Source organism: Canis lupus, chromosome 23 (assembly GCF_003254725.2).
Source record: "Canis lupus dingo isolate Sandy chromosome 23, ASM325472v2, whole genome shotgun sequence".
NCBI classification, from domain to species: domain Eukaryota; kingdom Metazoa; phylum Chordata; class Mammalia; order Carnivora; family Canidae; genus Canis; species Canis lupus.
The window spans coordinates 11644691-11670530 of record NC_064265.1 but is presented as its reverse complement, the minus strand read 5'-3'; the positions used below and the strand labels follow the sequence as shown (position 1 = coordinate 11670530).

At 42.8% G+C, this 25840-nt stretch overlaps 1 long non-coding RNA gene across 3 annotated transcripts in view; it reads left to right on the top strand.

The window, feature by feature from the left end:
* The window catches only part of LOC112668907 (uncharacterized), a 32437-nt gene extending 7041 nt beyond the window's left edge, over positions 1 to 25396 (top strand). Inside the window, exons 3-7 of one of the 3 annotated variants that reach the window (XR_007405298.1) lie at positions 13351 to 13463; positions 13637 to 13866; positions 14143 to 14294; positions 14642 to 14722; positions 25102 to 25396. This is a non-coding gene — a long non-coding RNA (uncharacterized LOC112668907). Of the gene's footprint in view, positions 1 to 12051; positions 13159 to 13350; positions 13464 to 13636; positions 13867 to 14142; positions 14295 to 14641; positions 15439 to 25101 lie in introns of those variants that run through there. The other 2 variants (XR_007405299.1, XR_007405297.1) reach the window with 2 other exon arrangements.
* Positions 25397 to 25840: the final 444 nt, after the last annotated feature.

Sequence of the window (25840 nt, the reverse complement as noted above, 5' to 3'; positions counted from 1 at the left end):
AATGGAACTTTGGCCTGAACTTCTGGACTTTGACATGGACTGTGTGATGGGTGTGGCTGTTGGACCAAGACTTTAGATCTCTATAATGTATTCTAATCTTGGATCAGTAACTAAGACCTGGACCTGAGCTTTGTACTTGAAACATAGATCTAACCCTCAGACTTAGACCTTGGTCTTGGGCCAGGATCTGGAAAATGGATCCTGGACAAGGACCTGGTCCTTGGACCAGACCTTGGACCAGACTTCATCCTTTGAACTGGATCCTGAATCTTAGTCCTTGGTATAGCCCTTAGATGTGGATTTGGACCTTAGAACAGACATAGGATCTCAATTTTGGCTTTGGATTTTTCTAACATCTTGAACCTTAGATTTTGTTCTTGGTCATGGACCTGGATTTCGGACATGAATCTTGGACAATGACATTCACTTTGATTTTGGAGCTCAGACCTAGACTTGTACATGATTCTTGACCTTGGAACTTGGACCTGGTACTCAATCCTGAACCAAGGTTGTGGGCCTAAACCTTGGACCTGGACCTTAGACCTGAACATTGGCCTGGTCCTGGATGTTGAACCTGCATTCTGATGTGGTTATGAATTAGACCTGAGAACTAGATTAAGACCTAGACCTTGGAACTATAGCTTGGACCTTACACCTGGACCTCTAAACTTTGGATGGATTTCAGACCTGGAATGCAGATTGGACCTGGAACTAACCTGGACACTGATTTTGGGCCTGGAATTTGGTCATGGATTTTTCCCAGTTCCTGGACCCACTCTTAGACTTGGAGCTTGAACTTAGATTTGGATCTTACACTTAGATATTAATCTAAACCTAGACAAGGACTTTGACCTTGTCCTTGACTCTCTTTTGTGAACCTACATTTGGGACTGGGATCTTGGACCTGGAACTGGACTTGAACTAAAGTCAACCTTGGATCCTGGACCTGAATTTTAGATCTGGACTTTTAACTCAGACTTCAAACCTAGACTTTGGATCTAAACTTTGATTGCAACTACAGACTTTAAATTTTATCTGTTTTACTTTTATTTCATTTTTAATTTTTTATTTGCTTTTACACCTGGAGATTGGACTTGACCTGGATCTTGGACCTTGACATGAATCTGAACCTTAGACTGAGACCTAGATTTTGGATGTCTGTCCCGGACTTGCATTTGGATCTGTATCTTCAACCCAGAATTGGACTTAGGCCTCTAAAGTCAATCTTAGACCTTGGACTTAAACCCAGATCTGGACCTTAGAATAGGACCTGGACCAGAACCTGGATATAGTTCTGAATGTGGTTATTAGAATTTGGACTTGGACCTGGACCTCACACTTAGAACTTGTATTTGGATGTGCACCCTGAACTAGGATCTTGGACTTTGATTTTTGTCCATGGATTTGGATATTGGACCTTGACTTAGAATTCAAACTGAGCTTTGAATCTTGGAACTTGATCTGGATGTCGGGACTTGGACTCTATGGGAATCAGAACTTGACCTCAGACTTTCATTTTTCCTGTATCTTGGAACTTGACCTGGACCTGGACCTCAGACTTTGAAATATAAACTTTGCATCTTGGACTTTCTCTTGCACTTTTAGCCTGGAATTAAATTTTTACCTTGAGCCTACATCCTTGACCTCACACTGTTACTCAGCTTTGAACCTGTAACTTGGACATGCAGTTTTTCTGGGTCTTGGAAGTATACCTTGCACCTTTGACCTTGACCTTGGACCTGGACTTCTGATCTAGACATAGCTGTTGGACTTGGACACTGAAACTTGGTTTTCCTAGTGGATATAACCTTAGAGCTAGAATTTGAATGTGGCCCTGTATCCTGGATTTGGACCACTAACCTCAGATGTTGACCTGAGGCTTTTACCTCTGTCATGGACCTAGACTTACTTGACTTTGGATGTGGATATGGGATATGAACATGTTATATTTATCCCTTTAATATGGATCTGGATGTGGGATATGGATGTGTACCTTGGACCTAGTCTTTGGAATAGTCTTTTTCTAGTTCCTTGGATCTTACCTTAGACCTGGGAATTGGACTTGGAGCTAGACATTGGCCTTGGACTTTGGCTCTGTATCTGGCTTTGAGCCTGGGACCTGCAGCATGGACTTCTGCACTGGACCTGGACCTCAATTCTGGACATTGGATTAAGGACTCTAATCTTAGACCTGGGCTTCAACCTTAGATGTGGTCTTTGGAACTTGTATTTAGACCTTGGCCCCTGATCTTGGATCTTGCTTTAGCTTAGACATTAGGCTAGATCCTAGACTTAGAAATTGGACATAGACCTAGACCTCTGACTTGAACTTAGACTTGGACTTGGTACTAAGGTTTTGACTTTGATTCTGAGCTTGTTTTCTTTCTCTTTGTACACTTTCTTTCATTTAACTTGCAGTAAGACCATACTTTTGAGAACAGTGTATGAGACTAGTTTATTTACACATTTGGGAAAATGGGAAAATTATTTGTTCTCCCATACACTGCTCTGAATCATCTTAATCGGTTCTAACTTGCAATAAGAAAATAATTTTTTTAAACAATGTGTGATAATGGCTCTTTTACACAAATACTACTTAGAAATACTTTAACTCTCTCTAACTAGCAATAAGAACTTTTGAGAATTCTAGATCTAAGGTCCATTTCTACTGTCCATCTCCAGGCCCCATATCAAGATCCACATCTAAGGTCCTGGCAAATTCATTTCCAAAGATCAAGTCCACGACTATAGATGAGGTCTGAGGTCAAGTCCAAGTACATTCAACAGTTAATATCCCAAAGAGAAAATCCACAAAAAACTAAAACTGCTTTCTCTGACAACTGTATTTTTCTTCTTAAGAGCAAATTGCCTTTCTGGGTCACTTTTAGTCAATTAGCCAATTTGAGAACAAAAAATATGACTCTATGTTCCACAGACTGTGATTTTTACTTTTATAACCCCTTCTTTTGTCCTTGTATACATGATTGATTTCCCTTGATGGCATGTAAATTTTCAGCTGTACTTCAACTAAACATCTCTAAGTTATTCTTTGACAGTTTGGGAGATAATACTAAGATATTGCCCTCTCTCAGAGCTGAGCAAATGATGAACCTGAATGTACACCTCATTGACCCTTTGACTCATGCTTCACTTTCCTTTAACTTCTCTGGTAAGTCTGATAATCAAACTCTTTGTCTCTCAAATATTGAATATGGCCCTGCGTCACATCTGATTCTATTCTGATTCTGTTTTGCACATGGCCATTCCATTTTTCTCTGGAAGTGGCAGAAAAGTGATTTGTTGTTATATTTTTTGACATTTTGTCTTGAGGATTATGCTATATTCTGCATTGGGGGCATTTGTCTATCATTGGGTCCCAAAGCTTTGATTTAGATAGTTAGCAGGTCTCAGCCACAGTGTTGAGATGTCACTTGTGCACTGATACATCATAAACTATCTGTGTCTCTCTCTGTCGTAGTTTGGGGTTCTGAGACAATGCTTGGGTTAATAATTCAGTACAGGGGCCCACAGAACTCAGCAATGCTGTTATATTCATTGTTATGGTTTGTTACAGTGAAAAGACACAGACTAACACCAGCCATGGGAACAGGCACATAAGGCAAGGTTCAGGAGAGACAAGACATGAAGCTCGTAGTCATCCTTCCAAGTTGGAATCACGTGGAAGTTCTTATTTCTCCCAGCAACAATGTGTGAAAATATGTGTAGAGTACTGCCAACACACAAGGCTCACCAGAGCAGTAATGTCCAAAGTTTCCATCAGGGGTGGGTCACATAGACATGGAGGAGTGCATGGGTTGCTGACCTTAGTCTCCTGTCCCCACCCCTTAGAGGTCTAACTCCCATCATAAGCCACATTGCTAACACAGACAATCTATCTCTGGGTAAACAAGACACTCTCTTATCAGGCAGGACATTTCAAAGACCTCAAAGCTTACCTTTCAGGAGCCAGAGGCAAAGGGCCAAATCCTTCTTCGGGCCAGGTTAATTCTTGTTTCCCAACAATTGATAGCATCCTTTGTGTTATTTGCTTGTCTTTGTAGCAGTATGAGCTTAAATCACTAACAAATAGAATTTTGTGCAAAGCAAACATTTGGAAATGGAGAACAGACCTGGATCAAGAAATATCACAGCAAATGCACCTTTGAGATCTTTGGTGTCTTCCTGGCCTTTCTTTGTGGAACTGCTTAACTTACTGGTGAGTTTAGGCTGAGACCCAACAAATTGTTCTCATTGTCAGAGTAGACGACCATTTTCTGAGCTGATAGATGTTACTTGTTGTTAGATATAGGCCGTTGTCTGTCTTTCACATTTTAGAAGTATGAACATCTTGGTCCTTGCCTCCCAGAGGAAGGCTGGCAGACATGCACTTGGACAGTAGGAGTCTAAAACATTCTGGTCCTCTGAGTGGCAGCCTGGCAGACTTGGGTGGATATCCATCTTTCAGTTTAGAGCCTGGAGGCCTGGAATATGTCCCTGCTGTAGTGCCACTGTTTGTGTGTGAAGATCTATGGAAGCCCCAATAAGGCAAGTAGAATAATTGGCCTACAATGTCAGTAATTGATTTTGATGGGTGTTTCAAAAAGGAGACTTCTAGTTCTCTTTGCCTATAATTAACTATCTTCTCCCTTTGTTTGCATTTGTGGTCATCTCTCTTTTTTAGGGGGAGAATTTTAGAGATTAAATGGTCATAGGAGCTTGTCATTTGTGTACACCTTAGGTATGTGAAATTTTATAGCCAACCTGCCATCAAAAGAGAGGAAATGTATACAAAGAGTTAAACAGCTGAAATTGGTTTCACATGATGGAGAGAACAGGGAGCTATAGCTTCTAAGCAAGATTACCTGGTTTGTATAAGAACTGTTTAAATGAGCCTAAATACATGTTTAAGAGTTCAAACCTCAGATGGAATAGAAATAGAAGTTGGTCATTGCATTTGGCTTGTCTAGAACTTCACGGCTGCCATCCCTCCCCACCTTCAATCTGAAGCTTCTAAACACATAATTTCTCCTCTCTCTTTTCTCTTGAAAGTGAAAACTTCTGAGAGCAAACGAATTAGTATATCTTTTCCTCCCTTCAGAGAGAGTCAATAAGATAGATTATAAAGTCTCTCAGATTAAAAAAATTTCTAGAAACTAATAAGCAATTACCTAAATCTAACAGAAATCCACCATTTATTTGTGACGTTAGCCCAGGTTACAAACATTCAAGCTGAGGAAGCTTGACAGACTGTATAACAGACTATATTCATTGGGTCAAGCTATCGTAGATAGGAGGACTTCCCTTGACTATTTTCCAGCTAGCCAAAGGGCTAGAGCTAATACATCTTTTACAATAGCTAAAAGTTACATCTTTTAACTTCTGGGTCAGCACTAAAGGTGGAGCAAAATAATCAGTCGAGTGAGAGAAAAGGACACTTGATTGTTGGCCAATTGATCTTTCTCTCTTGGTGAGAGGTAGGCTTAAAAGGAAACTTGATATGAAATATGAAGTGGGTGTTACTTTTTTTCTTGTGGTATTTGCAAGTACCTTTCTTCTCATCTTATTCTGCTGTCTGTCTCCCAGCATTTAAATGTTATTATACAGCTGTTACCTCAAGCTGGCATCTAGCTGATGGTACAGGGTCAAAAAGAAACAGTGGTCCTACTGGTCTTTTCAGCTACCTAAGTGAGCTCCATTTGGCTGACCAAATGGAAGACTGAGAAGTCATAATGAGAGACATGGAGAGACTACCTGCTTACCTAAGGTGGAGACACCAGCAGAAAGACACTGGCCACCATGAGAGGCAGGTATGCTATCTATACCTGCAGTAGAGCCATCAGGGCTTCTCAGATACTGCACAAAGAACTAAACTGCCTTCCCTAACCCTGCCAGCTTCTTAAGTGCATGCCACATTTCCTGAGGATTTGTGACCAACCATCCTTTCCAAACACAAAATTCAAGTCTCTGTTCATAGAGTCTCTCTCTATGAGTTTTGCACTGTAAATCCTGCCTTTGCCTTTGTTTAGAGTGACAATTTATACATAATTGTGCTTTCTGGTATATGAATACACTTTCAGCTACGTACAAGCTAAATGCCTTTGAGTTATTCTTTGGTGCCTTTTATTGATTTGGCTAGTGAGCTTCTATGCTCCTTAATTCCCAACTACCTCTTTGGATCTTCTTTCTCAGGCTCCTTTCTTAGTTCCCTCTCATCTTGCTGACTTCTAAACCTCCCAGTGCCCCTGATCTCTTTTTGGACCGTTTTCCTTCTCCATCAGTCTTGTTAATCTCCTTCAGACCTACAGCCTCAAATACTTCTCTATATAATAATGACTCTCAAGCCCAGGCTCTTCCATGATCTCTAAGTATATCTCAAGAGCAATTCTGAAATTTCACTGGGGAGATCTTGTGAGTGCCCCTATTGTGGGGTTGAGGAATTCTCTTTGATTATCTTCTTTATTATCCTTGGTTAATCTGAAGTGAGGGTTGAGAATATATTATTCTCTTTGGGGGCTGCATAGATTTCTTAGCTCACTTCCTGCTAAACACATGATTTATACTGAGAGGTCAGTATAAATCTTGAGGACTCATGAAATTCCAGAACTATTATAGTCCAGAACTATTTCTTTTGCAGTTCAAAAACTAAGCAGATTTATTGTCTATTTGATCCCAGCCAGTTCCATGTCATTGAAACCATAAATACAGTTCTTTCCAAAATCTAGTTCTCAGATCACCATATTTCTTTGCCTGCCTCCTCCCCCCACACCCCCCATGCCACCCTGCCTTGTGCTTACTGTGAAGAGGGATACTTTGAGGCCATCAGGCTTCCATGGGAAAGCTCTACTGTTGGTCTGATCTTTCCTGAAAGTCTGAGTTTTTGTAGGCTTTATCAATTTATCTTCTCGGAATTAAGGTCTCCAAACATTTGGCTTTTTTGGTTATATAAACCCCCTGATTTTTTAATTATTTTGATTCATTTTTGTTCCTGATAGCAAATGACTTCTTAAGTGTTTTTTTTTTCTTGTATTGTCTTGCCAATGAGGCCAATATTACTGGATACTACTGTTATTTTGATTTCCAACCTTTCCCTATAGTTATAAGTTTATTAGTCATGTGGGCTACCTCCCAAGTTATTGCAGTAAATAGTTCTCTCAAGAGTTTTGCCCCTACATAACTTGAGAGTGTCGTCTTTCCCAACCTTCTATATCGATTTCCTTGCTACCTATAGGCTGGCTGTTCAGCTATTTCTTAGGTTTGTTAGAGCAGTATCTTTCTGGTACTGATTTCTTCATTAGTCAGGATTAGCTGACTTATGCTGTGGTAACAAAAATCCCCCAAATCTCAGTGATTTAACACAATAAAAGCCTGCCACATATTGGCAGGAGGCAGGGGGAGAGACTGCTGCACTGTCACTCAGGGTCTCAGGTTAACTGAGGTACCATCATTTTGTAGTTCCCACATCTGGCACCAGTGGCCCAAGGGAAGTGGGAGACAGAACTCTATATGGGGTATTCTTCGTCTCAAACCCAGAATGTTACTTGTCACTACTGTTCACACTTCATTAATCAGAAGTAGTCATATGATCCCCAAATAATGACAAGGAGGCTGAGAATTGAAGTGTTTGTAGACATTATCTACCTCATTGCATTGAGAGTAGTCCTTCAGGCTACTTGAAAACAGGTTTTGGTTTCTTGTTTACTGTGCTTTTATTTTGTCTTTTATATATTTAATGCTATATCCTTAATTCCTGGTGCATACTAAGTGCTTAATAAATATTTAATGAATGGGTGACTGAATAGACTCAGTTTTTTCAGTTAAGCTTAAAGAGAAAGAAAGAAGAAATGAAGGAAAGGAAGGAAGGAAGGAAGGGAGGGAGGAAGGAAGGAAGGAAGGAAGGAAGGAAGAAATCTCTAGGTCCTCCTAGGAGTTGGAGTTGGAACTGTGTGATGACCCAAGGGATGGGTGGATGTGGACAAAATGCATACCTCAGGCATTGGAGTGTATAATCCCTTCTCAGGGAAAGTTGCTGAGGCCTTCTCTGGGCGTGCCAGGGGGTCAAATACAGAACTGGAATGGTGTTATTTTGCCTGAGTTCTCTAAACAAGAATGGAATCTCAGTCTGGCAGCCCAGGATCCTGGGCTGGAAATGGTCCCTGGGTGGAAACCAAGTTTTCCATTGGTCACTGAGCCATTGCTGCTTGTGTGTATTGGGCTAATTTCACCTGTGGTCTGGGATCCTTGAGCCAGGAAGAAAATTTAAAAACGTATCTGAGAAGCCTTGTGAATGTTCTTAGCGTCTTTGTTCACAAGCCTCAAACTGGAAACAATACCAAATATTCATAAGAGGAAAATGGACACAGAGTTTGTGGTGTATATCACTATTGTATGAATGGGGTCCTACCCAGTAATAAAAAAGGACAAATTACAGATACATACAAAAACATGGATGAATCCTAAAAATCTTTTTTCCCCAAAATATGTTAAATGAAATGTTCTAAACATTAAAAAGTACATACTACGTGATTCCATTTATGGGAATTTCTAGAATAGGCAAAGCTAGTCTATAGTGATACAAATCAAAACAGTGACTGCCTGCCTCTTGGCAGGGGTATGGGATTGACTGGAAAGTTGCACAAAAGCATTATTTGGGGTGATGTAAATCTTCCATTATCTTCATTGGGGGTAGTGGTTACATGGATGTACACATGGGACAATGGACATATCTCATTGATATAAATGATATATTTCTAAAAAGTCATGACAACATAAAAAATTGATTTAAGAAGACAGAAATAAGGTGGATTCTAAGCTGGTGAACTCAGTGGGGAAGAGGCAACTGCAAAACTTGTTGGAGTTGACACTACTGATAGTGAACCCACCTGTTTGGTTCAGACCCACCCCACTGCATTTGACTTCATGACCAACTCTAGCCATGGCCCAGATGATCTAAGTGTGAGTTCATTCCTTTGGAGATTGGTTCAAAAAAGGACATGTTATGTAATTTGAGCCAAAGGAAAATAAGGAAAAGTCTGTTGGGAGTTCCTCTTGGGACAATTTCCATACTTCTGTAAAAGGAAATGTAATGGGACTTTTTAAAAAAGGCTTTATTTATTAATTTGAGAAAGAGAGATATTTGTTTATTCATGAGAGAGAGAGAGAGAGAGAGATAGCAAGAGAAAACATGAGCTGAGGACAGGGAGAGGAGGGAGAAGCAGGCTCCCCGCTGAGCAGGGAGCCCAATGCAGGGCTTGATCCCAGGACCCTGAGCCAAAGGCAGATGCTTAACTGACAGAACCATCCAGGAACCCCATAATGAGACTTTTTTCCTGTCTCATCTGAGGACCTCAACCTCCTCATCTTTAAAATGGAGATAAAAACAGCAGCTTTGCCTGGCATTGATGAGATTTATTCATTTAGTTACAAATAAGTTTTGAGCACTTGCTGTATTCCAGGGACTATTCTAGGAGCTGAAGTATATTTTATTCAGTGAACAAAACTTATGATATCTCCATTCTAAATGAAACATTGAAAGTATAACCCATTACATAGTGTGTAGTCCATGGTAGCCATTACTATGAGACTTAAAAACAAGAGACCCCAATGTTATATTAAAGGATAATTTTCCAAAACTGGTAGAATCATCACTCCCATAAGATATAAACATGAACATGTTAGAGGCTTTATTTAGCTTACTAATGAGAAAACTGGTAAAAATTTCACAAGCATATCAAAGGAGAATCCAAAGAACAGATCCATTTATAGATGGATTGGGAATATTGAAATGAATGTACAAGTGGATTCAAGACTGGATTTTCCACAGAGGAAGGTCACCCTTCCCTTGCATAAAATTTATTTACATGTCCCTAGGCAAGAATTATTTTGCATTGGCATCAGTTGTCTATGATTTACAGAGTTGCAAATTCACTTACATGAAATCAGAATTAGATAACAAGAACAAGTATAGTATAACAAAACAATGCATAGTTTTCCACCAAAGCACACATTTTCAGTTCTATTGACTAAGTTGGTTTCCCATATAAACTCAAAGGACATCTGTAATTGTCAAGCAAAAGTGCAAGCAATGTTCAAGGGGTTCTGGATATGATGGAAGCACGTGCCAGGAGCAGCAGAGTGTCTTATCAGGGCAGGCTTCAAGGAGGAGTTAATACTGAAGCTGTGTAGAAAGACAAGTAGATAGAAGCCAGGCAGACAGCAGGGAAGAGAAGGGCCCACCCCAAGGAGGAAATATACCAGGAAGGGCTGAATTTCTTACAAGTAATAGAAACTGACATGAGTTTGCGATGCTGGTCCCCATTTCCCACCCCAGCTCTCCATTGGATAGTTGCTTCATTTCTCTTGCCAAAGATAAAGCTGGATACTGGTTAACGTGGTGAGGAAAGACTTTATTTGGTCATAACCATTGCAATGAGGAGGAGGTTTCAGTGTGAGCTGAACTCAACTTTGGTTTGTAGAGAGATGACTGGGGGTTTTGAAAGAATGGGGGAGCTAGAGAAGAGACTGAGTTTGTTCATTGGTTATTATCAGATAGAGAAGCAGACTTCTCACATCTTTATGACAGAAGGTGGTGCAAGTTAAAGTAAGGAGCCCAAGAACTGAGAGGGAGAATTGTCTAAGAGGGAGGCAAGAGTTATCCCCTAAGTGTTTGCATTTCAGAGAGATAGCACTCAGGTCCTTGAGAAGATGGTTCTGGTGGTAGAAGATCTATATCTCAAGGGGGACAGAAAGGATTCACAATAGCAAGCTTTCTAAAGTAACTTCGCTAAGTGCGGAGGGGGGGGGGGGGCTAGGTTTCCGAACTTGTTTGTCTATTACCAGGTTTTGCCTGAAATGAGCAGTGATTCCCCTGGCAGCCTTGAGCTGTCAGGCAGGCACTTTCAGGGGAGCATCCTAGGGATGCAGCCTTGAGCTACTGGAAACTACCTTAGTGTTTGTTCAGGTCTCTTAGTGCAGGGACGGACAAAACCAGTTGTGCTGAGAGTCTGCAGTTTTTATACGCCAAAGTTGAGGTCTAGTCAAAGCCATCTAAAGTTTGGTCAAGAAGAGAATCTTTGCCACTCTCTCCCCACAGACTGGCTCCCTTTGCTTCTAGTCCATGTGGTAGAATATGGTTGCCTTAGGTGGGTCCCCGAGAAGTAGAACCTGAGATGGATTTGGGTGATCTGTTGGGGGTAGTGTTCTCAAGTGAAGCCTATAATGCAGGGAGGAAGCAGGAACGTGAAGGAGGTGGTCAAGCAGGATTGGTGAAGGGGCCTCTGGGATGCAAATCCACTGCAGAGTTCTTAAGCCTTGAGGCTGGCCTTTTGTATCTCTGTGGCTATGAGGGGGTGGGGGGAGAGGTGAGCTCTTTGTGGCAGCAGGTGATTTTCCAGAGAAAAAGTACCTTTAAAACATTGGCAACTCACACAGCAGGAGGCAAGATGGGTGCGCTCAACCTGGCACAGGAGATCTGGTCAGGGTACCATAACATAGAATTTAGGGCTGCTGCCCACACTTTCTTTATATGGTACCGCTGTCAATCTGATTTTGGAATCTCATATCAATTTCAAACTTGGGGGCTGGGAGCTTTCTGACTAATGCCATTTATTTTTGGAGCCACATCAGATCGATCAACTATGGCCTGGAGATCAGGTCATGGTTGTGAAGATGACTGCCCACCACAATTGCATGGATGGCAGTGGCAGGCATTCTGCAAGGTCCATGAGCCCCCAGAGGCACTCCTCATCTTGTCTATGGAGTTGTGCTCCAGGGATGCCACCCACATAGCATACAGTGTGGAAGCTGCTCTTGGAGTATGTAGCATCAGGCCTTTAGTGTTACGGAGTTGAGGGGTTCCAGAACATGCTATCCCCAAATTTGCCTTTTTGGCATATGGATTATTTTGTGGCCATTGAGAGCCAACAGGTGCAGGAAAAGCCCTAGAAACAGGAAAACACGTTTTCCTTTGGTAAAGTAAATTTACATTTATTATAAAGGAAATTTCTATTTGTAGAGAAGTGTCTCTCTCCTGTACCAGGAAGTGGACGACCCTTAACAACTCTTATCAGTGGAGTAGGCACAACTTAAATCTGCATAACAAACTTCACTAAATAACCCTTATTTACCATACTTCTGATCACCTTCCTGTAACTTGCCTCCCCCACCCAGAAACACCAAGCCCCATTTTCTTTACCTAGGACGGCACATAAACTCTTATATCCTTTTGAGTTACTCATCTCTGGGTGTGTTACATGCACGATGGACATGTTAATAAACTTTAGCTCTTTTTTTCTCTGGTTAATCTCTCTTTTGTTACAGAGCCCCAGCCAAGAACCTAGAAGGGTAAAAATAAAGACGATTTTATCTCTTCTACAGGGTTGAAGGGCAAGTCCCAGAAAGTGCATTTACAGGGAGCAGCCCAAGAAATAACTACCCACCAAGCATGGAACTGCCCAAGGGTGTGAAGTTGGGCAGAGGGCAGGAGGCTGGACACGTCACAGGATCCAGAACTCAGAGGGCTTTGTATTCCTCATTAGGAATTTTTACCCACCTTCTTCCACTCAAGTGGGGGAGTTGACATAGAAAAGCCAAATAGGGCAGAATTATAGAAAGGGCTCTAAGTTCAGTGCCCCCACCCAAATCCAACCTTTTTGCGTGAAGCCCTTGCTTTAAGCCCTACTTCTGGATTGCATCTTCCCCATCAAAACTTACCTGAGTTCTGTGTTCCATCCCCTTGACCTTTCTGTTTCCTTGGCAAGCCCTAGCTGACTGGGTAAACACCTAAGACATTGGTGTGTTAATTACACATACAAACTTTGGCATGCATTTATCTCAAAATGCCTTTTCTAGAAGGATAGATTCTAATCGTTGAGAATTGTGAGCCCTCTGGGGACAAAGCTTCTAGAGGGGCTTTGGGAACCTCTAATATTCCATTGGTTAGGCTGTCCATTGGTCCTTCATTCTGAAGATGTGTCCTTTATCTCTGTCCCCTGGTCTTCTCTGGGAGCCCCAGCCACAGGCCATGTGATCACATTACCACCAGGTGGCAGTGGCACCACATTCCTAAGTCCTCAGGCCACCACTCAGCCCAGTGGGTTTACAGGATGTAAATAAAAGGAATAGGGGCGTAAAGCATGGAGCTCCTGCTTTGGAACCACCAAGGTAAGATGGGAACTACTGTTTTGCTACTGAGAGACTCCAGGTCTTGGGGAAGGGCCTGGGTTTGTGCCTCAGTTTCCTTACTCAGAGTCAGAACAAATGTTCTGTGTTGAGAAGATAATAAAATCAGGAGAAATATGAAGATAGATAGATGTTTCTTGATCAAGCCACTTGAAAGGCTTGTTGATTTTCCAGAGTTCCTGAACCGTGGACCTAAGACTCCACTGGGAGAGTCTTCCATAAGACAGCAGCATCTTTTACATCTGGGTGAAACAGCTCCTACCACCTACACATTCCTCGTACTCCAGGTCAGAGGGGTCCCTGCATCCTGGCTTCTTAGAGTATGTGGGGGTTTGTGATGGAGGCATTGCTGGCTCTTTTCTGGGGCCATTACTCCCTTTGGGGCCTATCCTGAGTGTCAAAAGCTCATCTCCTAACCGCACCCCCTTCATATATTACTGTATTCCTGCATTCCTGACAGGCCAGTGCTGACATGAAGGATGGCAGGAGCCCCTCTGTGAGGGGCTTGTGACCTTCAAGTTCCCAAAAATGTCTTCGCCCAGGTCTCCCTCACATCACAGGGCCTGTGGCAGTCCTACTCTGGACTTCCTCAGCCCAAGCCTCCCTGTGGCCATCATGCAGAAGAACTCCTACCATGGCTTCCCAGGCTGGAGCTTCAGCTGGTGATCTTGCCAGGCCCTTGAGGTCCAGGTGAGGACAATGTGTCACCCCTGGGGCTCCTCCCCGGAACCCGCCATGTGGAGAATTGGAACACTCATGTATTGTCTCTGGGTAGGGGGTTGTAAAATTTTGTGACTACTTTAGAAAATTGCTTGGCAATTACATAAAAAGTTAAATGCCTATCTGTCCTATAACTCAGGCCTGTCTGCCCTATAGTTTTAATTCTAGGTATTTAACAGAGAATAATGTAGAGCGAAGTCCACAAAAAGCCTTGTGCAAGAATACTCACACAAGCTTTATTTACAGTATCTCAAATCTGGAGAAGACCAGATGTCTCTCAGCAGGTGAATAGATGAGCACATTGTGACTTCATCATGGGGAGCACCATACAGCCCTGTTACACATCACAGGAAGGAATCTCAAATGCAAGGCTGAGTGAAATAGCCCAGACACAAAAGGTTCATGCTCTGTGATTCTGGTTTACATGAAGTTTGAGAAAAGTGTGAAACTAACCTGCGGTGGTAGGAATCAGAATGGTGGTTGCTTCAAAGTGGGGGTGCAAGGGATGAGGACAATTCCTGAGAACACTTCTGTTCCTCAGCCTCCAGCCTCATGAGCTCTTCGCAGACTCCTTGAGAAGGCACTCACGCTACTTTGTTGGCTCCATCCACAGCAGGGCTGAGGGGAGGGACTTGAGGAAAGGAAAATCTAGTAGAAGTTGATAGTTCTGGGAAATTTGACATTTCAGAGCTAATGTAACAGGGACTGCTCAATAGTCATTTTCTTCTTTCATTCCTAATTGCAGCTGGGCATGTTGTCAACTAGCCAAAAAATTGGTTGCTCCAACCCCTCCTGCAGCAAGATGAGGCCATGTATCTAAGAGGTGGTATGTGTGACTTCCTGCAAGAGTTTAGTTGGCAGCAGGAGGTTGGGGAGCCCACTCTTTTCCCTCTTTCTTCCTGATTGGAACACAGATGTGATGACTGGGGCCCCTGCAGCTATCTTGGACTACAAGTTTGAAACCACCTAGTGGGGCAGAGGGGAGGCTGGGAGGAACTGGCCAGACCAGTCTTGGCCTGTCTACTTCGGGACTTATGTCTCAGTCACTGCTAATTGCGTTTCTCCATAACTTGTTGTTACACCCAAGCCCAAATGATACACGTTGTAGAGGCCATTGAGAGGAGATTGAGAGTGTGGGCTCTGGGGACACCTGGGTGGCTCAGCGGCTGAGCATCTGCCTTTGGCTCAGGACATGATCCCAGACTCCCGGGATCGAGTCCCACATCGGGCTTCCTGCATGGAACCTGCTTCTCCCTCTGCCTATGTCTTTGTCTCTCTCTGTGTCTCTCATGAATAAATAAATAAATAAATCTTTAAGAAAAGAAGAGTGCAGGCTCTGGACTCAAACAGCTATCCTCCTCACACCTGGTTTGTCACTTGCCAGCCAGATGACTTTGAGATGCTCACCTAACTTCTTTGTCTCTGCTTCCTCATCAGGAAAATGGAGATAAAACTACCTACCTTGTAGGGTTGTTGTAAGGATTAGAGGAGTGGACAAAGTATAGTGCATTTAGAAAGTATTAACATAAGTTATGCAAATAGTCCCTGGTACATAGCAAGTGCTCTATAAAGTGTGGGATTTTACTGTTTTGGCACGGAGGAACAGTGTATGTGTGTGTCTGCGTTTGTGTGTGTGAACTCTGGTCTGGGTGGCACTATCAAGCCATACTGACCTTGTCTGAGGAGAATGCCTCCTACAGGTGGCGGCTGTGTCCTCATTTGGCTTCTGGAAACTTACCCAAGAGCCTGGCTCTGGGACTCCCCCTTATGCAGAGCAAACATTTTTCCTTCTGCTACTGGCCATGGGGCGGCGACGTTCCCAAGGCTGTCCCTTCCCTTGATCTTTCTCATCATACTTACGATGAAGGGGCTTTTTATGGGCTTTTTATGTTTTCCCCGAGAAGGTGAGGAACAAGTAGGGCTGCCAGATTTAGTAAATAAAAATACAGGTCACCTGAATAAATTTGAATTTCAGGTAAACAATGATTGGTTTTTTAGTGTAAATATGTCCCAATATTTCATTTTGTCTAGCAACCTAAGTGTGGGACCCTCTGCCGTAGGACCCCCACCCCTGCCTGAGGTCACTGTCATATTCTGCGCTCCCCTGCAGGTTCTGACGGTGGGTGGAGGAGCAGGGCCATTTTCAGAGGAAAGCCCCAGTGTCCACCTCCCTTGCTGCCTGCACCACTTCCCAGATGTTCTCTTTTCTGCCCTCCTGGGAACTTCTCTCCCGAGCTTGGAAAACTAACTCTGACCTGTCATAGGTCTTCCAAGCTTCTAGATAATCTATGAATCTATGAATCTATGAATCTATGAATCTATAAACTGAATCCTTCAGTTTCTTACAACCCAAAGCTGACTTTGACATTCAAAAGCCAAGCCATGGTTCTGACTTTTCTCCCGTTCTGTCACAAGGGGAGGTTGTCATTGTCGGGGCTGAGAAAGAAGCCAGACATAGGAGGATATGCAGCCAACATTTCCAGGTATTCTCCAGCAACACAAAGGGGGTCTCGTTTAAACATCCCCGCAGTCTTGTCATGATTCCCCATCGCCACCCTGTTCTTTGTTTGGGTGGCCGCAGGGGTGGTCCTTGTTACAGATGTCGGGATATTAAAGGACAGGTATACCTTGTTTGCTCACATCCTCCTCCCCCTGGCATCTGTCAGAAAATACAACAAGTGGCTCCTGGTGCTGCTTCCCAGAGGAGACTGTAATTGAGCGCCCTGTCAGCCGATGCCAGATGCACCGCATGAGAGATGAGAGCTCATCCCTCTGCCGTGTGCTTGGGGCCGAGGAGGGAAGACTGAGGAGGCCGCTGAGACTTTTGAAAACTGAGAAGTGCTTTAGTGTAGTCAAGCACACCTTCTGGCAGATACCATGCAAGTGTCTCCGAGTCCTCCTACCTGGGCATTGCTGATGAACAAGCTTGGAATGCACCCAGCCTAGTCCCCGCAGATTCATTCAGAAGACTGAAGGCACCACTCACGATGTCATTTACCTTCACGGCACAGTGAACCTGCAAGGGAAGTGGGCATTTAATTCTGGCTGGTGTTCTTCTTCAGCCACTAGGCTAAAAATGTACCCATTTGTGTAAGACACAGCCCTTAGTCACTGAGGAAAGTGAATGTGTGATGAAGAGAAGCGTCCTACATTTGGCAAACGTGCTGAGAATTCACACTTCCTGAATCAAAGTCCCTGACATTTTCAGAGAGCCAAATTTAATCAAGGCGTTTTTGAAAGATCCAAACTGAATCAGAAAGACAGGAGGCCCTATTAGCAGCATGAATCTTGATGACTGCTTGGAATTGCATTTGCTCAGAAGTCTAGCTTTCACGACAAATGAGAAATTCCATTTTGCATGGCTTGAGAAGGGGGCCTATTTCAAGCCATGTCATTGGGGTAAAATTTGGAATGAACATTTATGTGTGAGATGCCATGTTGATCTCAAGATGCTCCAAGGGTTTTGGGAATAAAAGTGGGCAGGAGTTTTTTCCTCTCTTGAGGACTATAGGTTCTTTAGCTTTGAGAATTGTAGATTCAAATAAAACCTCATTTAAAGGTCAATAATCAAAATCTAATTGTGATGGGGTGCCTGGGTGGCTCAGTAGATTGAGGGTTGGACCTCTTGATTTGGGCTCAGGTCATGTGCTCAGGATTTTGGGATCAAGCCTACAGTGGGCGTGGAGCTTGCTTGGGATTCTCCGCTCCTGCTCCCATGCTCTCTCTCTCTCTCTCTCTCTCTGTCTCTCTGTGTCTCTTTCTCTCTCAAAATAACAACAGCAACAACAACAACAACAACAACAAACCTAATAGTGAGCTGCTCTGAGGAGGAGGCCTGGAGGCCCATCTGTCCATTTCTGGTATTTGTCATGTCTTTCTGTCTTATTTCTCCCCAGTTGGAATGTGAGCTTCACATATGCTGGAATTTTTTTCTAATCTACTCACGGCTATATCCCCAGTGTCTTGAACATTGTCAGACCCAGGGTAGGCCTGGGTCTGTATTCACTGAATAAACAAATGAGCACAAAGACCTCTGAGGCTTTGCAAGACACAGCATTTATTACTATTACTAGGAGTACTATTAGCATCTACTCACTGAGTGTGTGCTATCCTGTGTTCCAATAGCATATTGAGCAGTTTGCATGCATGATCTCATTCAATCCTCACAATAAGCCTGGGAAAATGTATTTATGTCCCTGTTCTATAGATAAGGAAAACAAAGGCTTTAAGACGCTAAATAACTTACCTTAAGCCACATGGCTGGGAAGTGGTAGGTATTCAACACAGGCCTGCTTCGTTTGAAGCCTAAGTTCTCCACTGGTCTTCTTTCTCTTTTTCTATTAAAAAACAACAACAACAACAACACAGCTTTATTGAGCTATAATTCATGTGCTATACAATTCACTTATTTAAAATACACAATTCAACTGCCTTTGTATAGTCACAGAGTTGTGCAGCCATCACCACGATTCGTTTGAGGGTATTTCCTTCACTCCAAAAAGAAACCCTGTACCCATCAGTAACCATTCCATGTTTCCCCCAAGTTCTCCCAGCCTTAGGCCACCACTAATCCGCTTTCTCTCTCTATAGATTTGCCTATCCTGGACATTCCATATAAGTAGAATCATATGACATGAGGCCTTTTGTGTCTGGCTTTTCACTTAGCATGTTTTCAAGGATCACACATGTTGTTGCATGAATCACCCTCATTCCTTTTTATTGCTGGTGTTCCATTGTATTCCACCCAGTGTGTACAGTTAGGCCACATGTTGTTGGGTATTTGGGTTGTTTTTACCTCTTGGCTAATGTAATGATGCTACTATGAACCCTCATGTACAAGATTTTGCATGGATCTGTGTTTTCTTTCTCTTAGGTACATACTTAGAGGTGGAATTGCTGTATCATATTATGGCTCTATGCTTAGCTTTTTGAGGAACTGCTAGACTGTTATTCAAGTAGTTGTACCATTTTATACTCTTACCAATAACAATGTATGAGGGTTCCAATTTCTCCACATCTTTGTCAACACTAGTTCTTATCTGACTTTGAATCTAATCATCCTGGTGGGTATGGCATGGTATCTCATTGTGATTTTTTAAAAAAGATTTTTATCTACGTTGAAGCAAATGGTGGGTATTTGTCGTTTCTAATGGCTGAGTAATATTCCATTGTATACATAAGTCAATCGGAGAAGGACAAACATTATATGGCCTCATTCATTTGGGGAATATAAAAAATAGTGAAAGGGAATAAAGGGGAAAGGAGAAAAAATGAGTGGGAAATATCAGAAAGGGAGACAGAACATGGGAGACTCCTGACTCTGGGAAACGAACTGGGGGTGGTGGAATGGGAGGTGGGCGGGGGGTGGAGGTGACTGGGTGATGGGCACTGAGGGGGGCACTTGATGGGATGAGCACTGGGTGTTATTCTATATGTTGGCAAATTGAACACCAATAAAAATAAATTTATATAAAAAAGATTTTATCTATTTAAGAGACAGAGAGAATGAGAGAGCACAAGAAGGGGAGGTGCTAAGGAAGAGGGAGAAGTAGGCTCCTTGGAGGAGCAGGGAGCCCAATGTGCGGCTTGATCCCAGGACCCTGGGATCATAACATGAGCTGAAGGCAGACACTTAACTGACTGAGCCACCTAGGTCCCCCTCATTGTGGTTTTGACATGCATTTTCCCCATGGCCCATTGACTTCTCCCACCCATGCACGCACCATTTCTCCTGTCGTTGGCTGTCACTTCTGCTCAGCTGCTTCCCCATTGGTATCTCACTGGAGGTGAACCTCATCCTCACCGTGGCTACTGGGAAAAAGCTGTTGTTACTTATAACCTTCCTTCGAAAGGGAGGCGGTGTGTGAGGATCCTAGTAGCTGGAGGACATTTTGTTTGCAAAATATGAGTACTCAAAGTTAACAGAGTAGGCGGAGTTAAATTTGGCAAAGAGTTGGAGCCTGTGAGGGAGAGATGGGAATATAGAGCAGTTGGGGAAAGGTCAGGAGGGAGAGATGCAGCATGGCTGGTGCCCAAGAGGAGAGACCAGGCAGGTGATGTTCAAAGGGGAAGTCTGTCATGAAATGCTGTGTGTCTTACAGTGTGACCTCCTCTGAAACTTCCTACAACATCCTAAGTAAGCTCAGAATGGTCTTGTGGAGTTTTCTTTCTGGGGTGTATGTGTATGTATGTGTGTAGTGATGGACAGTAGGATATGAGGCAGTGCTGAATCAAGCATGAGGGTTGGTGTGGAGTGAAATCAGGAGTTTCATAGGGACAGTCTATGTGCTTGATAAATGCTCGATCCTGGGCCTCCTTCCAGACCTCCTGAGTCAGCATCATTTGGCATGGAACTTGGGAAGCAGCTTATTTATTTATTTATTTATTTATTTATTTACTTATTTATTTATTTAAGTAGGCTCTGCACCCAGTGTGGAGCTAACATGGGGCTTGAACTCAGGACCCTGAGATCATGATCAGAGCTGAGATCAAGAGTTGGATGCTTAACTGACTGCGCTTCCCCGGTGCCCCTGAGAAGCAGTATTTTAAAGAGCTACCCAGGTACGATTCTTGTGCTTCCAATGTCTGAGAACCATCAGAAGGACCCCCAGTAGCCTCCATCAGCTCATACATAGTCTGTTCTGCTTCTAGCTTCTTTGTTTCCAGTGGTGGAGGATGAGGAGCTCATGCAGCCCTTGGTCTTCCGGACATTCTTCTCATGAGCCCAGTACCTTCTGAGCAGTTTGGCTACAGGTCCACCTGGTGGCCTTATTCCATTTGGTTTCCTCTGCATGTTTATTACAGACACTGCACGTTTCTAACCTTTGGTTGGCACCTGGCCAATTTTCCCTAGTTTCACTAGTTTCACAAGTGATTTCAGGAGATAGACAGGAGATGGTCACAACCCTCATCAGGATGCTTCTACCACCCTTCAGGGTTTTCATTTCTCTGGGGTCCTTCCTCTCACCCCTACTGACAAAATCAGGCATGAATTAACGTCTGCCCTTAGATTTGACTGCTTTGATTCGGCAGTTGTGACTTCACAGTTCCCAACCCTCATATTCCTTTTCTACCAATACCTGCACATTCAAGTGAGCATAGAACAGCGAGAGTGTGACATGTATGATGTTTGTTGCAGGGTCACTTTTCCAAAGCCCATGGAGAGCTCTAAACTGTAGAATACATTTTCTTCTTCTTGGTGCAGTAACATTTCAGGCTGTGAACAGTAATAATGATTTAAATATAGCTGAAAATGGTCTGCTCCATAAATACAACTTGTGTCAAAACCAAAATGCAACTTTATTTTTTGTCTCAGATGGTCCTTTTATAATTTTTCAGGAGAATAACTTTCCCTAGCCTCTGAACATTAATATAACTTGTTTCCTACTCTGACCTAGGTCATAGATGGTCTTTCAGTCACTTTTAGCTAATAATGAGGATGCATCCAATTAAGGATATTAATGAAGGCTTCCATCTTCACTTGTTCTAAAATGTAGGTTTTGTTATTATTCAGATACAGTGAGGCCAACAGATCAGGAGGCTGCCATTGAAAAGATAGTTCATGACACTATCCCAAGAGAAGATCCCAAGAGAAGGGGATGTACCTTGTCACAAGGAGCCACACATGGAAGCACAGGGGTCAGGCAGAGGGAGTGAGGAAAAATGTGAGCAAGAGCCTTTACTGTAGTTTCTGTGAGGCTGGGTAAGCAGATTAAGGATTGGCTGGTTTGAATAATTTTAGCAGGCGTTGGTGCATAGGAACTGTCCCTAGTTGCCTGGTATCTGGCCCTGGGTTGGATAGTGGCCTAGCGTGAGAGTCTGACCAGCGCGGTGGTTGTTGGGGGCAGAGGCTCTGGATTGGTTGGTTTGCATAGGAAGGTCCTCTTTTGAAGGCAAGTCTTATTTTTATTTTACTTTTTAAAATATCTCTAAGAATTGGTTAGCCCTTGCAGTCCTCCAGGATCAGCAAGATGTCAAAGCATCCAAAAAATATGGAATAGAAAGACATGGCTCATACAGCACTCAAAGGTAAGACTTCACTCCATGCTAACACCTGTGGTTGGCAGCTATCTCCCACTGGGAAGGAGAAGTGACTTCTGCTTTTCTCTTACCTACCTCTCTCCCACATGCAAGCTGCTGTTTGAGACCCCATCAAAGTACAGTGCATGGAAGTAGGATAGCAATATTGATTCCAAGTGCCATGGTCAGGGTGTCCACTTTTCACAGCTCTCATCCTGTGAGGCCTTGGTCCTCCTAGCTGAATGCTTGAACAAGACTTAACATGGCCCACATCTGGTACACACATCCTTGGTTACCTGGGCAGGAGTACAACTCTAGGCCACATTGGCCCCAACTGCGGAGAACCCAGAAGAAGCCCTCTGGATGTTTCTATTGAAGCCCACTCCCTACAGACCAGAAGCAATGGACATAGCACTCCATCCAGCCCCTCAAGGCATCAGCACAGTTTTCTGCAAAGAATTTCTCCTCCAATCCTATCCCTTCCCACACTCTGATCTTGTTTTCACAACCCTGATCCAGCTGGGGGTTCTCATGTCCTTGGCACATCTCCATATGGGGAGACTGTGGTTCGGATTTCCCTGTCTATCTCACTGGCGTAGGGGAGCATCTTCTGAAACCAAGGCCAGAGGAGTCCTGCTTTCACTTCCTACTGAAGAGGCATCAAGATCATACAACTGCTCAGGCTTCCTTCCCTTTGTGCCTCCTGCCAGGATATTGGAGCTTTAAGACTCATAGAACCAATTTCCACTTTTTTTAGAGCAGAATATAATCACAATTAGCAAGATGCCATTTTCCATGAAAGTATGGAAAGATGTTACTTTCAGGTCCTGTGAACACTTTTGTCTGCTCAGAGCTTTCTGGAGAGGGTCATAGCTGCTCTGATGATGATTACCTCCACCTAAGCTCCTTCATCCTCTTCCTTCAACTTTTTTACTGAAAATATTTCCTACATCAAGGGAAAGCCCAGAGTGCTAGGGGTGGTGGCAAGATAGTGGAGGGCAGATATTTCTGGGGTCACAAATCTTGGGTAGAACTGAGGTTTTTACTCAGATATTCTATCTACTTACCTCCAGGAATCACTCATGTCCACCTGACTTTTAGGTTGGAAACCTGTATTTAAATTCACAAAAGCAGGCTTTCCTGTATCTTCCTACCCAGGATCTGTAGGGAGAAAAATGAGTGGGGGTTTGGAACAGATGTGTCAAAGGTTTGCCATCACTAATAAGATGTATGCCCAGATAGTAAGTTTTCTAGTTTTCCAAAGCTTTTGTGACTTCTTACACACACACACACACACACACACACACACACACACACACACACACTCAAGCATTTGATGTTTCTGAAACCCAGCCTTAAACACATCTCAAGTCATGATCACAGAAGCAATGGACTCCCCCCCTGGGGTTGAGGTTCTGTAGGGCATTTCATGATAAATTTATCAAAGCCACAGGAGCCAAAGCTTTATAAATAATTTTGGCATCCTTCATTACTCATTATTTGCTGTTAGCCCGTTGGGGGCAATTAGTCTCCATAGAAAGGAGAGGTTTCCCATTTACAGTTGCATTCACAGCACTTTTATTTTTGTGAACATTTTATTTCCCCAATCTCCAGATGAATTTTTGCAATGTTGGAGATTTTTTATTTACGGAAAGTGAAACAGCTGTATTATAATGGAACCTGAGGATTTATCCATTCATTTGGAGACACCTCCAAACAAATTGCATCCCCAATGTTTACTAGACACTGTGCTAGAAAGGGGGTGCGAATTCCATGCAGACATGTCCCTGGACATGAGCTGGGAAAATTCACAGGAGTGAAATAGAGAATTAGAGTCCAGTGGGAAGAAAGCTGACACAGAGGCCATGAAAAGCAGATGAAGATTAAGGGGAGGATACCAAGGATGGTTGGGTTTGGAAGCATGTAGAGAAGTTGGACAGATACAGAAGGAAAGGTTTTCCAGGCATAGGGAACAGTATGAGTCAAGGTTTTTAAGTTTGAACCTGCATGGAGGTCTGAGAGTTGAGAAGACCTTTCCCACTTCTGGTAGATTCTGGGGAGGCAGTGAGATTTCTGAAGGAGAAGGTTGTGTAGTGCATTCAGATGGAAAGGGTTTGTTTCCTGGTGTTTTGGAGAGTAGAACTATAGGACCCCTGATAGGTCAGCCATTTAGAAAAATATTAAAAACTTAAAATGAATTTCTGCCAATAATATAATCATAGCAATAAAATAAAAATTTAAAGCAAAAGAAAGGAGACTGATCTCGGGGAAAATGAAAATCAAAATCATGCCAGGAGGTAAAAGAACAGTAACCAGAAGAACAATTTTTTCTTTTTAAAAAGATTTTATTTATTGATTTATTTGAGAGAGAGAGAGTGAGAAAACATAAGCTGGGTGAGGTACAAAGGGAAAGAGAGAAGCAGACACCCTGCTGAGCAGGGAGCCCAACTTGGGGTTCAATCCCAGACCCTGGGATCACGTCCTGAGCCAAAGGCAGATGCTTAACCAGTGAGCCACCTCAGCACCCCCAGAAGAATAACTTCTTGAATTAGATTTGGAAGTGATAATATATATGTGCTATATAATACATGAAGTACATACAGATGTGCATATATGTAATATATATAAAATACATACATATATGGAATATACATGTATTTATAGTGAGTGTATTGTATGTGTATATATATGCCATATACATATATATTTATGTTTTTTTTTAATTGAGGTATAAGTTACATACAATAAAATTTTAAAATCTTGATTTTGTTAAACTATTACATATGTATATGCCAAGACACAGAACATTTCCACCATGTGAGAATATTCCCTTGTGCCTCTTTTTTAGCCAATCTTCTCATTCCAGAGAGCCCTTCCCCATAGATTACTTTTACCTGTCTTTGAGGTTCATATAAATAGAATTATACAGTATGTGCTCTTCTGTGTCTTGTTTCTTTTGCTCAACACAATGTGTTGTGAGTTTCCATGATCTTGTTGCATACCTGGTGGTCTGGTTTTGTTTTTTTTTTATTGCTGTAGTATTCGATGGTATTGAGTATACCACAGTCTGTTTATCCACTTTCCTGTTGACGGACACTTGGGTTGTTTCCAGTTTGGGTTGTTGTGAATAAACGTGCTATGAACATTTCTGTACCCACTTTTTGGACATGTTCTCATTTCTTTTAGGTGTGGAGTGGCAGTCTGAAGTCATTATACCAGTTTACGTTTCCATCAGCATTGAATGAGAGTGAACTGTATTTTCAAGATGGATAATTCAGCTTCAAATAAGTATCCCAGACATATTTTGGAAGACTTGCTAAATGACTATAAGGCTGGAAGTCAGAGTCCATGGATCTAAAGTTCTCACTCTGCCACCCAGCCCTGCATGGTCTCCTGATTTTCCTGTGTCTTCCTTTCTTTGTAACAGAAGTGGTTTAGACCTTGATCTCAAAAGTCACTAGAATTCAGTGTCATACTTAAATGTTTTCTCATGTTTCTCTCTGTATTTCTTCCTCTGCTGATCTCCCACTACCATGCCAATTTGGTCAACAAGGCCCTTCTGTCCCTTGTCTACAGGGAAGAGAAGGCACAGCAGAAAGTAGATAAGAAAGTAGGTAAGACTCCTGGCTTTTGAGATTCAAAAGCCAAACCATTGGCAGGGAGAGGGATGTGCTCAGGCCGGAGTAATTTGAGAGACTACATGATGCATGATGCATGATGTAGAGATTCTAGCTCCCTGGTCGGTACAGTCACGCCCCTCAACCAGCAAAGATTCACTGAAGGGAATCTATGAATACAGATGGAGACGCATAAAGAAAGCAACGACAACGTTGTTGAGAAGGAGTAGCAGCAGCTTAAAACAACAACCATTTTATTTCATCTCAATTTCATAGGCTAGGAATTCAGACTGGGCTCAGCTGGGACT